Source organism: Pipistrellus hanaki (assembly GCF_964339955.1).
Source record: "Pipistrellus hanaki genome assembly, chromosome: 4".
Lineage (NCBI taxonomy): Eukaryota > Metazoa > Chordata > Mammalia > Chiroptera > Vespertilionidae > Pipistrellus > Pipistrellus hanaki.
Window position 1 is genome coordinate 73,259,759 of NC_140506.1, and position 16,416 is coordinate 73,276,174.

Consider the following 16,416-nt stretch of genomic DNA (forward strand, 5'->3'; position numbering starts at 1 on the left):
GGTTTCATTCACTGCAGGATCTCTAGTGACTGAAATGTTGGTTTCATGACTTGAATGAGGGAAGGACATCCCTTTCTTGTGCTCTTGCAACCTTGCCTGCCTAGGCCCTCCTACTGGCATGAATGACTGATAACAGGACACTACTGTGTTTCCTGAACCAGAGGGCTTTGTCATCTGGCAGAAACCAAGCACACGTCCAAGCTAGATAAGAAACTTCATTGCACCCTGGCCAGTGTTTCTAAGTGGTTAGGAGCGTTGATCTCTCATTGAAGGATCTTAGGTTCAACGACCAGTCAAGGACACTTACCTGGGTTGCAGGTTCAGCCTCATTGGGGTGTGTGCAAAAGGCAACCAATAGACATGTCAATCTCACGTTGATGTTTCCCTCTCTTTCTTTGTCTCTCTCCCACCCTCTCTCCCTTCTACTTTCTCTCTTTAAAAAAAAAAATATTTTTATTGATTTCATAGAGGAAAGGAGAAGGAGAGATAGAAACATCAATGATGAGAATCACTGATCCACTGCCTCCTGCACACCCCCTACTGGGGATTGAGCCCACAACCCAGGCATGTGCCCTTGACAGGTATTGAACCTGGGACCCTTCCATCTGCAGGCCAACGCTCTAGCCACTGAGCCAAACTGGCTAGGGCCCTTCTACTTTCTCTAAAAATCAATGGAAAAAATACCCTCAGGTGAAGATTAACAACAACAACAAAAGAAACCTCATTGAGTGGGGGATTTTCTGGTTTCCTCCATATCTCTCAAATCACAGGCATGTAGCTTGTATCCTTTTCTATAAGTGCCAAAGCCCTAGGCCTGTGGTTGGCAAACCGCGGCTCGCAAGCCACATGCGGCTCTTCGGCCCCTTGAGTATTCTAACGCCACTTCTTCAAAATAGACTCGCTCAGGCCCAAAACCGACTTCTGCACACGGGCCACGAAGTTTCAATCACACTGTATGTGGCCTGCATGTGGTATTTTGAGGAAGAGCCACACTCAAGGGGCCAAAGAGCCGCATGTGGCTCTCGAGCCTCTGTTTGCTGACCACTGCCCTAGGGTGATATAAGAATAAGGTAGCCCTGGCCAGTTTTGCTCAGTGGGTAAGGAATCAGCCTGAGGACTGAAGGGTCCCAGGTTCGATTCTGGTCAAGGGCATGTACCTGGGTTGCAAGCTCGATCCCTGGTCCTGGTCCATTCCTGCAGGGGGCAACCAATTTGATGTGCCTCTCTCACATCTGTTTCTCTGTCTCTCCCTTTCCCTCCTACTCTCTCTTATAAATCAATGGAAAAATATCTTTGGTGAGGATTAACCAAGAACAAAAAACGACAACGAAACAGATTTCTAAAAAAAAAAAAAGATAAGGTAAACAGGGCCAGATGCCCAGGAAACTAGGGTCCTACTTCTTACAGGGGCAAAGGTCTTGGGTGGGGCCTATTGGGTTGGGCTGGGCAAGGCCGGGAGTGCCCAGCCGGTGCAGGGTGGGGGAAGTTCATAGGGGCTAGGTCCGTTTCAGGGACTGCTGGCTGTTAGTTTCCTGGTGAGTGGGGGTGGCTTTGACCCAGAAAGGAGGCAGAACCCCCAGGCAGTGTGAATGGGCTTAGTGGAGGGCTGAGGTGGGTTCCCCGGTGGTTGTGCCTGGGTGAGTGCTGTGAGCTCCGTCTCTTGCTGGCTGTGAGGCTGGGGAAAACTCATGTCATCTCTCTTAGGCTCAGTTTCCTTTGTAAAATGAAGAAAATGATGTTTATGTGACCCATCTCACGAGGTTGTAATGAGGATGGAGGTGATGTAAGTGCATAATTAACCAGAAAACAACCAGGTCAGGGAACTTGTGTGGAGAAAGTGTGGGGTTTAGCTGGGCAGTCCTGAGTTTGCGCTGTCTCTACTTCCACCAGTCAAGTGACCTTGAGAAAGTCCTTCTCCGCCTTTAGTCTCAGTTTCCTCTTGTGTGCAGAGGAGTTCGTTCTGATTGCTCAGGTTAGGACCGGGAGTGAGGGGGGTGGGCAGGCAGAAAGAGGTGCGTTGTTCCTGAGCCCCAGCGAGGTGGATCTGCTGGGTGGGGCTGTGAGGAGATGAGGGCAGAAAGCTTCATGACCCAGGGGCCAAACTTCAGGGACTCTGCAAAGAAGACTTTGGCTCTGGGCAAAGCAGTTCCAATTCATTTTGTGTGTGTGTGTGTGTGTGTGTGTGTGTGTGTGTTCTTGCAACCTTGGCTTAATATATACCATGGCTCTTACAAACCAATACTAAAAAGACAAATAACCCAATTAGAAAATTGTCAGAGAATCTAAATAGACGTTGAGAATAGACAAAGATGATATACAAATGGCCAAGATGTCTGACATCATTAGTCATTAGAGAAATGCAAAGCGAAACCACAGAGACGCCGCTTCTCCCTCACGTGCGTGACGATGGGAAGGGCAGTTCTGCAGCCGTGTTGAGGTCGGGCAGGAGTTGGTAGAGAAGGATTTAGCTGGTGGAGCTGACAAGGTGTATTTGGGCAGAATGTTGTGTGTGTGTGTGTGTGTGTGTGTGTGTGTGTGTGTGTGATTCCAAGGAGCAAAGGGCTAAGAAGAGAGGAGTTGAAAGAAGAGTAGCCACAGCTAGGAAACTGGTCCATTACCTATCTCCTGCCAAGTGTCCAATCCCCAAGAAGTAGACATCAGGTTTTTGTGCAAACGTGTATTTCTTTTTCTTTCTTTTTAATATTTTTATTGATTTCAGAGAGGAAGAAAGAAGGAGAGAGAGAGAGAAACATCAGTGATGAGAGAGAGAACCATTGATTGGCTGCCTCCTGCATTCCCCACCTCCAATGGGGATCGAGCCCACAACCAGGGCATGTGCCCTTGACTGGAATCAAAACCAGGACCCTTCAGTCCACAGGCTGATGCTCTATGAGCCAAACCTTTTAGGGCGAACATGTATTTATTTCTATGGACTAAATGTCTAGGAATGCACAGATAACAATTTAATAATAATAATAATAAATGTTTAGGAATGCAAATTCTGGTTGCTGCATGCTTAGCTTTTAAAGAAACTACTATCCTTGTTCTCCAGAGTTGCTCCCAGCAAAACCTTCCCGTTGTCCATACCCACCAGCGACCTCGGTTCTCTGTGTCCTCGCCCGCATTGGGTATAGTTTACTTCCAGCACCTGCTAGGTGTGCAATGGTATCTCATTGTGGTTTTAATTTGCAGTTCCTTTGTGACTAATGCTGTTAAACATCGTTGCCTGTGCTTGTTTGCTTATTTGAAGAAGATATCTGTATATCTTCTTCATTGACATGTCTCTTTATGCTTTTTGTCCATATTCTAATTGGATTCCTTACTTTTAAAAAAATTCTTGAGTTTTGAGAGTTCTTTATATATCCTTTGTTGAATGTGTGGCTAGCAACTATTGTCCCACTCGATAGCTTGTCCTTTTGTCCTCTTAAAAGGTCTTCCACAGAGCAAAAACTATATGTTTTATTTTATATATTTATCCTGTATCCTGTGGCTTTGCTGAACTCATTTATTTTGGGAGCTTTTTGTAGATTTCTTGGGATTTTCTAAAGAGAGAGTCATAGTAATGTTTTTGGGTAATTTAAAAGAGAGAGTCATAGTAATTTGCTTGTGACAAATTCCCTTAATTGTCCTTTTCCCATAAATGTCTTGATTTTCTTTATTCCTGAGAAATATTTTCACTGAGTATGGGATTCTAGGTTCTCTTCTTTCAGCACTTGAAAAATATTGTGCCATTTCCTTCTGGCCTCCATGATACGTGATTATAAATTTGCTATCATTCTAATTGTTTTCCCTTGTAAGTAAGACGTTATTTATCTATGGCTGCTTTAAGATTCTCCTGCCCCTGACCCCCAGTCTTTCGTTTTAAGAAGTCTGATCATGATATTTCTTAGTGTGCATTTCTTTGGGTTTTATCAGTTTGAGATATGTTTAGCTTCTTAAATATGTAGGTTTATGTCTCTTGCCAAATTTGGGGAGTTTTCAGGGTATTATTTCTTCAAATATTTTTCTAACTTTGCCTGCTTCATTCTTTCTTCGGGGACTCTGATGGCACAAACGTTAGATGTTTGTTATAGTCCCACAGTTACCTGAGGCTCTGTTCTTTTTAATTTTTTTCCTCGTTCTACTTTCACTCTTGAGTAATTTTTATCATTCTATCTTTCAGCTCATTCATTATTTTCTCTGTCGTCTCCCTTCTGCCTTTTTTTTTTTTTTTAACTTTTTAACATATTTTTATTGATTTCAGAGAGAAAGGAAGAGGGAGAGAGAGATAGAAACATCAATGATGAGAGAATCATTGATAGGCTGCCTCCTGCATGCCCCCCAGTGGGGATGGAGCCCACAGCCCATGACCAGAATCAAACCTGGGACCCTTCGGTCCGCAGGACGACGCTCTATTCACTGAGCCAAACCGACAAAGGCTGCTCTTTTTTTAAAAAAAAAAAAATGCATCTATTTTTTCCTTTTTATTGAATTTATTGGTGACACTAGTTAACAAAATTGTACAAGTTTCAGGTACACAATTCTATAACACATCAACCGCACACTGTATTGTGTGTTTACCACCCTCCTCTCTTCTGCTCTTGTGCCATCTACTGAGTTTTTTATTTCGGTTCTAAACTTTCCATTGGTTCTTCTTTACATCTCTCTCTCTCTCTCTCTCTCTCTCTCTCTCTCTCTCTCTCTCTCTTTTTTTTTTTTTGCTAAATTTTTCTATTTTCCATTTGCTTCAAGTGCATCCATAATTACTCTTGTAATCATTTTGATCATGGTTGGTTTAAAATTATCTTTGTCAGGCAATTCTAATCTCTGTCATCTTGGTGTTGGCACCAATTTTCATTCAGTTTGAGATCTTTCTGGTTCTTAGTCTGATGAGTGATTTTTAGTGGGATCCTGGGCAGTTTTGTATTATGTTCCAAAAGTCTAAATCTTACAAAATCTGTTCTAGCTTGACACTACGGGAGAAGGGCCAGGGGCTTCCTTATATTGCCAGGTAGACCTAGAAGCCTTGATTGACACCTGGGGCAAGGGAGGAAGGTGGTTCCTTGTTATTGCTAAATAGGGGTGGGAGTTCCAGCTCCCCAGATGCTTTCCACTGATTGTGTGGTTTGGGTGGCTTCCTATGATTCCAGCCCAGCGGGCAGTGGGTGTGGTGCCTTTTACTATCAGTAGGTAGAGAAGGCTAGACTCACCACGTGGTCCCATCGCTGTGGGGGCGGGGGTTGTGACACCACCCTGGTGGGGGTGTTGGTGTGCTTTGTTACAGCCTCTACTAGGATGGAGATCTAGTTTCTGCACCTGACCTTTGTGGTGTGGGCTGGGGGGGGAGAGGGTGTGGAGGAGGGGAGGGGAGACACAGTTTTTTCTCTGGTCCTTGGCTAGAGTAGAGTGGTTATTGTCAGAAAGTTTTCTGTGGCCAAAACCGGTTTGGCTCAGTGGATAGAGCGTCAGCCTGCAGACTGAAGGGTCCCAGGTTCGATTTGGGTCAAGGGCATGTACCTTGGTTGCGGGCGCATCCCCAGTGGGGCGTGTGCAAGAGGCAGCTGATCGATGATTCTCTCTCATCGATGTTTCTAACTCTCTACCCCTCTCTCTTCCTCTCTGTCAAAAATCAATAAAATATATATTTAAAAAAATTAAAAAAAAAAAAAAAGAGAAGAAAGTTTTCTGCTCTGCCCCTCTTTTGCTTCTCTGACTAGAGAAAACAGGTTTTTGGTGGGACGTTTTTTGTCTGTGCCCATTGGTGTCTCAGTTGCCTGCTTCTTCAGTTCCGTGTTTTGGGATGTCTGAGGGAAAAAGAGAACCCAAGCCACCCACGTGTGCCCTGAGGAGCCTGCAGGTGGCCGCAGGATGGCGACAACGACGAGGGTGTCACACCTCTTTGTGTCTAGAGGTCCCTGGCTGGTTTGCCTTCCCTCCACTGTCAATCTCCTCTTGTTTGTTGTATCTATAAAGTCCCCAGGGTTTTGCCTACTTCCTTTTCTTGAAAGTGGAAGTCCCCCATCCACCGCCTCTCACTTGGCTCCTTGCATGCATTTTTGTTTCCCATTTGGTCCTTGTAGCCACTTGAGTTTGAGAGCTCTGGCTTAAGCTTTGTAGTTACATGCTTTGGCCCTGGCTTTCCTACTTGCAACCAAAATGAGAAACAGGAAAAGAAAGAAACTCAAGGGAACCTCAACTGGGTTTGGCTGAGGCTGCGGACTCCAGGAGAGAGAGGAGTGGGAGGCCTTGGGCCCCTGCCCCTCGGGGGTCTTGTGTCCTCACCTCACTAAGCCTACCTTCCAGGGAATGGAGGGTAGTAACCGCTGTTGACTTCTAAGTTTATTTAAACCTTGGGGACCTTATCATATCTTCATCCAAACAGCACGAAGTTAAACAAAGCAGCTTTTGAGGCCCAAGGAGAAAGAAGTTGATTTAAGATAGGGCTCTATCAGAGGTTACTCAACCCTTATTGCCTCTCGCCTTATCACCCACAGAGGCCACGTTCCCCTGCTGGGCAGTCCTGTGGCGCTGTGTGCCCTGAGCTCCGACTCAAAGGAACATCTTGCTGCTGGAAGGGCTCAAATAGCATTGTATCCTCTAAACTAGAGGTGTCGAACTCAATCAGAGAAGGGGCCAAATCTAAAATCCAGCCTAAATCGCGGGCCGAATGGTTTACTGAACAGTCATAAACTGACAATGTCATAAACTGACAGCGGAGTGCAGTGATGACAGCGCGGTGAGGGCCACATTGCAAGGCCTGGCGGGCTGGATTTGGCCCGCGGGCCTTGTGTTTGACACATGTGCTCTAAACGGTCTTTCGGGTGCTTCCTTCCCCAGCCAGCCTGGTGTCGTCTGTTCAGTGGGCTTGTGACCACAGTGGTTACTGTGGTGGGAAAGGAAGCATGCAAGGCTTTGTCCCACCAGGCCTGAGCCGAGTGCCCACTGCCAGCAAAATGGTACCGATCCTGAATCCAGTAGGGACCAGACAGGCTCAGTCCTTTCCAGTTGTGAGGTCATCGGTAACTTGTCTGTATCTCAGAAGATGCTTATGTGAGATTTGAATTTAGTTTAGTTGGGTATCATGCTTCTGCCAGTACCACCATTCCTGAACTTGCTAAAGTTTCATATGCTGTTCTGGTGAATGTTGAAGCTGCCTTACAGCTGGAGAAGTATGGGGTGAGGTCTCCCCATGAACCCCACCATCTGGAAGCAGCTGGCCTTGCAGGCTGATGAAATGGCTTTGTGAAGGCAGCCCTGACTCCCCTGGGAGACAGCGGAGGGGGGCTGGACGGCCGCGTTGCAGATGCTCTTAGGCCCGGTGCTGTGAGCATTTACAGACGCCCTCCTCCCTGGTCTGCTCACGGGGGTTAATAATTGTGCCAGACTTCCCTCCTGGCCCACTTCACTTACCAGAGGAGGAAGAATTGCTTGCTGAGGGAAAGACCATGCAGCTAGAACAGGGATAGAAGAGAGGTTTTGTGGGCAGTTTTTAGAAGATCTGCTTAGCCAGTTGTGGGGTGGAAGGTGAGGAAAGGGCGCTCTCATCCATGGTGCAGTAGACCACATATTTTGATACCTTTGACATATTTTTATTTTTCAATATATCTTTATTGATTTCAGAAAAGAAGGGAGAAGGAGAGAAAGGAACATCAATGATGAGAGAAGCATTGATCGGCTGCCTCCTGCATGCCCCACACCGGGGATGGAGTCTGCAACCAGGCATGTGCCCTGACTGGGAATCTAACAGTGACCTCCAGGTTCATGGTTGAGATCCAAACACTGAGCCACACTGGCTGGGCCCTTAGACATCTTTCTAAAGACAAGGGTGGGGGTGGGGTGGGGATTCCTATGCATTTTTTAGATTATCCTTTGTGAATGTGACTGGAATGCATTAGGTCTCTAGGATCTCAATGTTATCTGTGGATCCAGGCAGGAACTGATAAAAGTTCACACAAAACATTCTCCCCTCCCCCCTAACCCCTAGGGGCAGGACTGCCTAGGTCTGGGAGGCCCAGGAATGAAGACAGAGTCATCTGGGTCAGAGAAGCGTGCTGGAGCAACACTGAAATGTTGAGTGAAGGAGGGACGGCATAAGCTGGGATCTGTGCAGAAACCAAGATGGCGGCCCACCTTCTTGCTGCTAGACTGAAAAATTGCCTTGCTCCCTTTTACATATTTTTAAAACGATGAGATATTTCAAACATATGGGAAAGTATAAAGACTAATATAAGAAACACCCATGAGATCCCACCGCACTCAGATTTAACAAGTATTATTCTGCTGAAGGCTCTTTGTATCCCTGCCTTTTCCCATTCACTTGTTTTCCTCCAGGTAACACTATCCTGAAGTTGATGTGTCATCGCCTTGTTCAAGTTTTTATAGTTTTGCTGCTTAGGTATATATTCATTCACAATACACAGTGCTATCTTGTGCATCAAACACTATTACATAGACGGCCTTATGTTCTACATATTGGACAGTTTTTTTTTTCCTGTTCACTGTATGTTTTCAAAATTTATCCATATATATATATATATATATATATATATATATATATATATATATATATATATATATATAAAAGCCTAAGCGACCATTATGAATGAACAACCAGAATGACTGGTCAACCAGTCGCAATGATGCACACTGACCACCAGGGGGCAGACGCTCAATGCAGGAGCTTCCTCCTGGTGGTCAGTGCTCTCCCACAGCCAACCTCCTGCAGCCCCTCCTCCTGGCCAGCCCACCTCCTGGGATCCCTCCCCCCAGATGACTGGCCCCCCGATAGGCTTCATCACCAGCCAGGTCAAGGGACCCCACCCATACACTAATTCGTGCACCAGGCCTCTAGTGTTTATATAAGAAGCTCTGGCTCATTTATTGTACCTGCTGCATAGTATTTCCTTGTGTGAGTAGGCCACAGCTTATATCTGTTCTCTCGATGAACATTTGGATTGTTTACAATGGTTTTACTATTACAACTAAGATATGACACATGGCCTTGTAAACGCCGCCAGGTGCTTATGCGTGAGAGTTTCTCTGGAAGTAAAATTGCTGGATCACTGGTATGCACACCTTACGAGGTGTTGCCAACTGATTCTCTAGAACTGTTGTGTTAATTGACACCCTTCCCGCATGCTGGGGAGTTCCTATTGCTATGCATCTTTGCCAACACTTGGTAGCACCAGACTTTTCAGTGTTTTTGTCATCCTGTGGGTGTCAAGTGATATTCTCTTGTCAACAGTCACACTGAACATCTTTTCATTTGTTTATTGTTTGTCTCAATGTTTTCTTCTTCATGAGCTTCTTTTTGATGGCATTTCCCTAATTTTCTATTGGGATGTTTGTCCTTTTGTTGTTGATTTACTGAATTTATGTTCTGAGTATCACTCATTTGCTGGTGATATGGGTTGTAAATATCTTCTCTAAGACTATGGCTTATGTTTTACCATTTCATGTCATCTTCTTTTTTAAAACATATTTTTATTGACTTCAGAGAAGAAGGGAGAGGGAGAGATAAAAACATCAATGACTAGAGAGAATCATTGACCGGCTGCCTCCTGCACACCCCCTACTGGGGATCAAGCCTGCATCCCGGGCCTGTGCCCTGACTGGGAATTGAACCTGGGACCTCTTGGTCCACAGGACAACACTCAATCCACTGAGCCGCCACATCCGGGCTTACGTTATCTTTTTTGAGGTATAAAATACACTCAGCCCCTGCCCTGGGAAGCCTCAGTCTGGAGCAGAAGTGTGGAGGCATCACACATACCGGAAGCTGCCTAACAAGTCAGCAGATGCCACCCGCTGGGAGCATTGGCTCTGTATACTGGTGCTAACCTGCGCTGACAGGCATGTGGGGTCCGGGCTTCTGCGAGAGGTGGTTTTGCAGCCAGCTTTTCGGGACATAGACAACTAAGATATGACACATGTCCCTTGCTGGGACACCAAGCTTTATGTGTGCCCTGAAACCCGGCCTCCAGCAGGGAAAATGTTGGCAGCAGGAGGCAGTGAAGGCACCTCAGGTTCTTTGGTGACAAAGTGCCCAGCCCTCAGTTAAAACCCAATTTGTACTCTCCCCCTGAGCAGGGAGGCCTCGAGGATATGCCCCCACCCAAATTGGCGCCCCATCTACCTCTGCTGCCTGTTTCCTTCCCCCTCTTTCCACAATGAGCCTCTTAAAGGGGCCAGTGGAGAAGTGAAACTGGTTCTGGAGCCTGCGAGAGTGTGGATGGCCTGATATGCTGAGCCCTGAGCGGGTCTTTGTGTTCACAGGATGGTGTACTTTGTGGGGGCTTCTTGGTGGGCTGCCGTCTGCTCTCTGACTGTTTGGGTGCTTGCAAGTGTCTGCGTGTGGTGGGTGTGTGTTTCTGGGTGAGGGTGGTTGTGTTTGGAGTTAGTGCGTGGCTGGGCGTGTGTCTGTGTGGGTTTGTGCGTGTGTGTTTCTCAGCCGGGAGTCCACAGTTCTGGGCACCGTCCACCCCTCCCTGTGGGAAGGGTGGGAGCCGGGAGGTGAGAGGCCACGTCAGGGTGGAGCTGCTGTTCTCTGACCGGCCTGGTTGGCAGCTTTGGGGTAATTCCCAGCCTCGGAGGTGTCGGAGGTGTCATGTCGTGGAGCTTGGAAGAGAAGAATGAGTCACTCCCCCCTCCCCACCGGCCCCCCCAGAAACAAGCTGCTTCCCTGTCCCCAGGGCCAGGTTTCACCGGGAGCCACAAGAGCCATAAAGAGGCCCTCCCAAGCCTCTTCCGTTTTCAGGCGGGCCTGCAGACACCGAGCCTGGGGCTGCCTCCAGGCTGTGCCACAGGTGCTGCTCAGGTGTCACCAAGCACGCTGGAGCTAGGGGGTCTGAGATTGCCCCCCTGGGACCTGCCTGGCCGACGGGTCCGGGTCCTCAGCCTCCTCGCCCACGCTGAGCTCCTCCCTCTGAGAGTCTCTGCCTCCCAGCGTCCTCACTCCCTTGTTGAAGCCCCTCCGGTCACTGAGCCCCCTTCCCCTCTGTGCCTTGTCTCTTCACCCGGCTCTCTCCCCCTGCTGAAGGGCCAGGGAGGGTGTGAGTGAAGTCAGGAACAGGAGCTCAGTGAGGACCTGGTGCTGAGAGAGGGGAAGGAGCTCAGGGTGGGGCCTGGGAGCAGCAGCTTGTCCTTGGCCTGGCTGAATCTCCCACGTGATGAGCGTGTGGGCCGGGGTTTCACCATCTTCCCAGGCCTACGTGGGCCTGGCTGTGATTGAGGGGGAGCTGGGAGGAGGGCGAGTAGAAGCGCCACTCTCCCTGGGGCTCCAGGGCAGCACCTGCCTCTCCTCCCCTTCCTCCTCCTCACACAAGCATGCACTCACCTACATGCCCTCCTCCCTGCCCCTCTCCATGGAGGGTCCAGAAGTCCTGTCCCTCATTCCCATGCTCTTAGTCTCAGGCCCCAGCCCTAAGGGATCTAGGCGGCCCTAGCCTAAGGTGACTAGACATCCCGCTTTTGGTGGGACAGTCCCGATTTTTAACAATTTGTCTCGCATCCTACAGCGTTTTAAAAAAGTTCTGATGGCCTCCACCAGGGAGTGCTCCCCTGCTCCTGGGGCGCTCCACCTGGTGTGTGGGCTACTTCCTTCCTGTGGACCTCACTGTCCTGCCTTGGATGGCCACCCCGTGGCCTCGGCCTCAGGGCCTCAGCCACGTTTGCTCTGCAGGCCTTAGGGAGCCCACCGAGGCTGCCCAGCCAAACCCCCAGCTCCCCCCTCCTTCCCCCGGGGAGGATGGACCTCTGCCCTTCTTATGGCACCGGCCAGCTTTTATTTTTTATCATGATGGAAAACCTGTAAACCCCACCTATGGGTCACCATTTGCATTGAGTCCCCTCCCTTCACTGAACTCCAGTTAGGGGTACTTTTGGTGGCCCCATCGCATTTCTGCCTGCCAGGACTTCCTTCTCACTCCTCCCCCTGCCAGAGTGAAGGAGCGATTTTCAAAATTCTGGCCAACAGACAGGACACACCTCGGGACTGCAGTTCCCAGCAGAAAACACGAGAGGGCGACTCTGTCTCTTTCTGGACAGGCGGTATGGGTCAGTGTCTTGAGGGTTAACAGAGGTTGTTATGGGGCCTGCCTGGCACCCAACAGGCATTGAGAAGTGCTATTATTTTTAAAGCAGCTGTATTGAGATATGTTAGTAATTCATATGATACACAATTCACTCATTTAAAATGTGCAATTCAGCCCTGGCCAGTGTGGCTTGGTTGGTTGAACATAGTCCCGTGCACCAGGCGGTTACTGGATAATTCCTGGTCTGGAGATTTATATTTCTCTCTTTCTCCCTTTCCCTTCCCCTCTCTCTAAAATATCAACAAACTGCTTGGCTGGCAGGGCTCAGTGGTTGAGCATTGACCTATGAACAAGGAGGTCACGGCTCGATTACGGGACAGAGAACATGCCCAGCTTTGGGCTCGGTCCTCAGTGTGGGGCATGCAGGAGGTGGCTAATCAACAATCCGTTCTCATCATTAATGTTTCATTATTCTCTCCCTCTCCCTTCCTCTCTGAAATAAAAAATATATTTAAAAAAAATAAATATTCTTAAAAAAACAAAATGTGTACTTTTTAATACAGTCACAGAGTGATGCAACCATCCCTTAAAAATATATATATATTTTTTAATGAGAGAGAGGAAGGGAGAGAGTTAGAAACATCACTGAGAAAGGGACATCATCGATCGGCTAGGGAGTAAGCCTGCACCTGCATCGGGGCATGTGCCCCGACTGGGAACCAACTGACGAGCTCTTGGTTCCTGGGTTGATGCTCTCAATTGCTGGGCAACACCAGCCAGGCACCACAATCGATTTCAGAACATTTTTGTGTGTGTGTGTAGCCTTCCAGCTCTAAGCGACTAATCTACGTTCTGTCTCTATGGACTTGCCTATTCTAGACATTTCATGCGAACAGAATAATACGATATGTGGCCTTTGTTGTATGGCTTCATCCACTCGGTACCGTGTTTTCAAGGTTCCACATTTTGGCTATTCTTCTAGTGCTGCTGTGGACATTCAGGTAGTTACTATTATTATTATTATTTTAAAATTTATTTATTGATTTTGAGAGAGAGAGAGAGAGAGAGAGAACATTGATTTGTTATTCTACTTTTTTATGTATTCACTGGTTGTTTCTTATATGTGCCCCAAATGGGGATTGAACCTGCAACCTTGGTGTATTGGGACATCGCTCTAACAAAATGAGCTACCTGGCCAAGGTAGGGTAGTTATTATTAATGTTACTGGCCTTGTACTCCAAGATAACAAGGCCCGAGCTCCCAGGCCTGGTCTGAGCACAGAGAAGGGACGAGCCCGGAGGATATTTGTATCAGACTTCACAAAAGGAGGCCTGGGCAGTAGAGTTAAGAGGCATGGGGCAGCCACCTTCCTGTCAGCAGGGAAGCCCAAGGAACATGGTGCTGAGTCGGACACTGGAGAGAGACTGGACATCAGTGGTCATGGGGCTGGGGACACAGGAGCCAGGGGAGCCCTGGTATGTGTGTTTGCCTGCAGTGGGTGGGCAGTACCAGTGGATCCAGCCATGGGCTGGCTCTGGGGCCTTGGCAGGACGGGCTGACCTCCTGGTTCATAGGTCGAGGCTCAACCACTGAATCACACAAGCTGGTCCTGACTGATCCCTTCTTAGTTTTTCTCTCAACTTTTTATTTTGAAAAATTTAAAACCTACAAGAAAGTTGCAAGATTAGTGCAATGAGCATTCATATACCCTTCACCCAGGCTCACCAGTTGTTAACGTTTTGCCACATTTCGCACACACTCTTCCCTCCCTGCACACACACTTTTTTTTTCTTCTGAGTCACATGAATACACCGTGACAATTGCCTGCTCAGTACTTCAGCATGCGTTTCCTAAGAACAGGACACTTCTCATCAGAGGCTCTGGAACATGAACAGGGCTGAGTGCTGAGTCCTGCTGGCAATCTCAATGCCCCTTCACTGCCCAAGCATGAACCAGGAAGGCTCACTGGATGGGGGAGGCTTAGCTCTTTCTTTCTTTCTTTCTTTCTTTCTTTCTTTCTTTCTTTCTTTCTTTCTTTTTTTCTTTCTTTCTTTCTTTCCTTTCTCTCTCTCTCTCTCTCTCTCTCTCTCTCTCTCTCTCTCTCTCTCCCTCCCTCCCTCCCTCCCTCCCTCTCTCTCTCTCCTTTCTTCTCCCTTGTTTTTTTTTTTTTTTTTTAAATATAATTTTATTAATGATGACAGAACCATCGATAAGCTGCTTCCTGCTCGCTCCCCACTGAGGCTCGAGCCCACACCCGGGTATGTGCCTTTGACCAGAATCAAACCAGGGACCTTTCAGTCCGCAGGCAGACACTCTGTCCACTGAGCCAAACTAGCTAGGACCTTTTTTCCCCTTTTAAAAATAGACTTTATTTTTGAGAACAGTTTTAGACTTACAGAAAAATGGAGAAGATAGTACGGAGAGTTCTCATATAAACCCACACCCAGTTTTCCTACTACTCACACCCTATATTTACATGGCACATTTGCTTCAGTTAATATCCCTGGTCAGGCCGAAACCGGTTTGGCTCAGTGGATAGAGTGTCAGCCTGCAGACTGAAAGGTCCCAGGTTCGATTCCGGTTAAGGGCATGTACCTTGGTTTCGGGCATATCCCCGGTGGGGGGTATGCAAGAGGCAGCTGATCGATGATTCTCTCTCATCGATGTTTCTAACTCTCTATCCCTCTCTCTTCCCCTCTGTGAAAAATCAATAAAATATATATTAAAAAATATATATATCCCTGGTCAGAGAAGGGGCTCCAGGAAGGGCTGAGGGTGAGAGTCCTCCTGTTAGCCTGCAGAGATGGCGAAGAACTGGAATGGAGTTGATTGAAAAGTAAAAGTAAAAAAACATGGGTGGCCATCCATGGATGAAGTGAAGAAAATGTGATAGATATATATCCTATATAATAAAAGTGTAATATGCAAATCAACTGAACAGTGGAACAACCCCTCCCTCCCCCGTGAGCAGGTGGTGCCAGACCAGCCAAGGCACATGCCAGTGGGCAGAGGGAGGGATGACCGAGGTGGGGAGGCGGCGGTGACCAGTGGCAGCAGAGGGGCAATAGGGGGCGGGTCCTGCCACCTGGTCACCTCCCACAGAGGGAGCGGGCCTAAGCTGTCAGTAGGGCATCCCCAGAGGGCTCCTGGACTGCAAGGGGGCACAGGCTGGGCTGAGGGCACCCGCCACTCCGAGTGCATGAATTTTTGTGCACTGGGCCTCAAGTATATATATGTAGTGGAACACTACTCAGCAATCAAAAAAGAATAAAATCTTGCATCTGCAACAACATGGATGAACCTAGATGGTATTAAGTTAACTGAAATAAGTCAGACAGAGAAAGACAAATACCATAGGATTTCACTTACACGTGGAATCTAAAAAATAAAACAAACAGACAAAGTAAAATAGATACAGACCCATAGACACAGGGAACAAACTGCTGGTTGCCAGAGGTGGTGGGGTGGGGGAGAGGGATTGGATAAAAAAAAGGTAAAAGGGAACAAGAGGTACAGATTTCCAGTTATAAAATAAATCAGTCACAGGGACGTGGTGTACAGCATGGGGAATATGTCAATACCATAATAACTTTGTACGGTAGCAGATGACTTATGTGGTGATCACACCGTAAGGTATATAAATGTTGAATCATTATGTTGTACATCTGAAACTAATATAACATAGACTTCCGGGGTTTGCCCCTGGCCTGTCAACTATACTTTAATTAAAAACAAACAAAACAGGAACATGGAGCCCTTGTTGCACACTCAGGTGTGTGGTGGGAGCTCCATACGGCCTGTAGCGGGAAGGCCTGGCCGGGTGGGCAGCTACAGAGTCATGCTGAGGGGTGATGACACCAAGCCAGCGGCAGCTGGCCAGCCCCTAGGCATGTCCCGTTTCCACAGCCCCGTTGGAGAGAGAAGCAGGGAGTGTGCAAAGGGAGGGAGGGAGGGTGTGACTGAGTGCTGGGGGTGAGGACTCAGGCAACATGTCAAAAGTTTAAACAGGTGGGTTAAGCCCTGCTATAAAGAGAACATTAAAACTAAAAAAGTTCAAACCTAACCACAAACTGAATCAGAACAAACGTGGCTGCTCCAGGCCTGGCCCCACCTGCTGCTCCCCAGCCGACGGGACAGGTAGGGGCGGGGTGTGCCCCTCCTCGGGGCTGGTCTGATCCGGAGCTGTAAGCCGGCGGCAGAGGGCTGCTGGCCAGGCTGGGTCAGTGGGTGCATCTGGCACGAAGGCAAACATCTGGCAGCTGGACTTTTGGGCCCCAAGGAGGCGAGGGGTCAGAATCGGTGTGTGTCAGGAATGAGCGTGGGTGGCATCCGCCCATCTGAGCAGGGAGGGATGGAGCAGGAGGGCGGTTGGAGGCCTGGGGGTTCCTGCACCCGGATCGAGGGC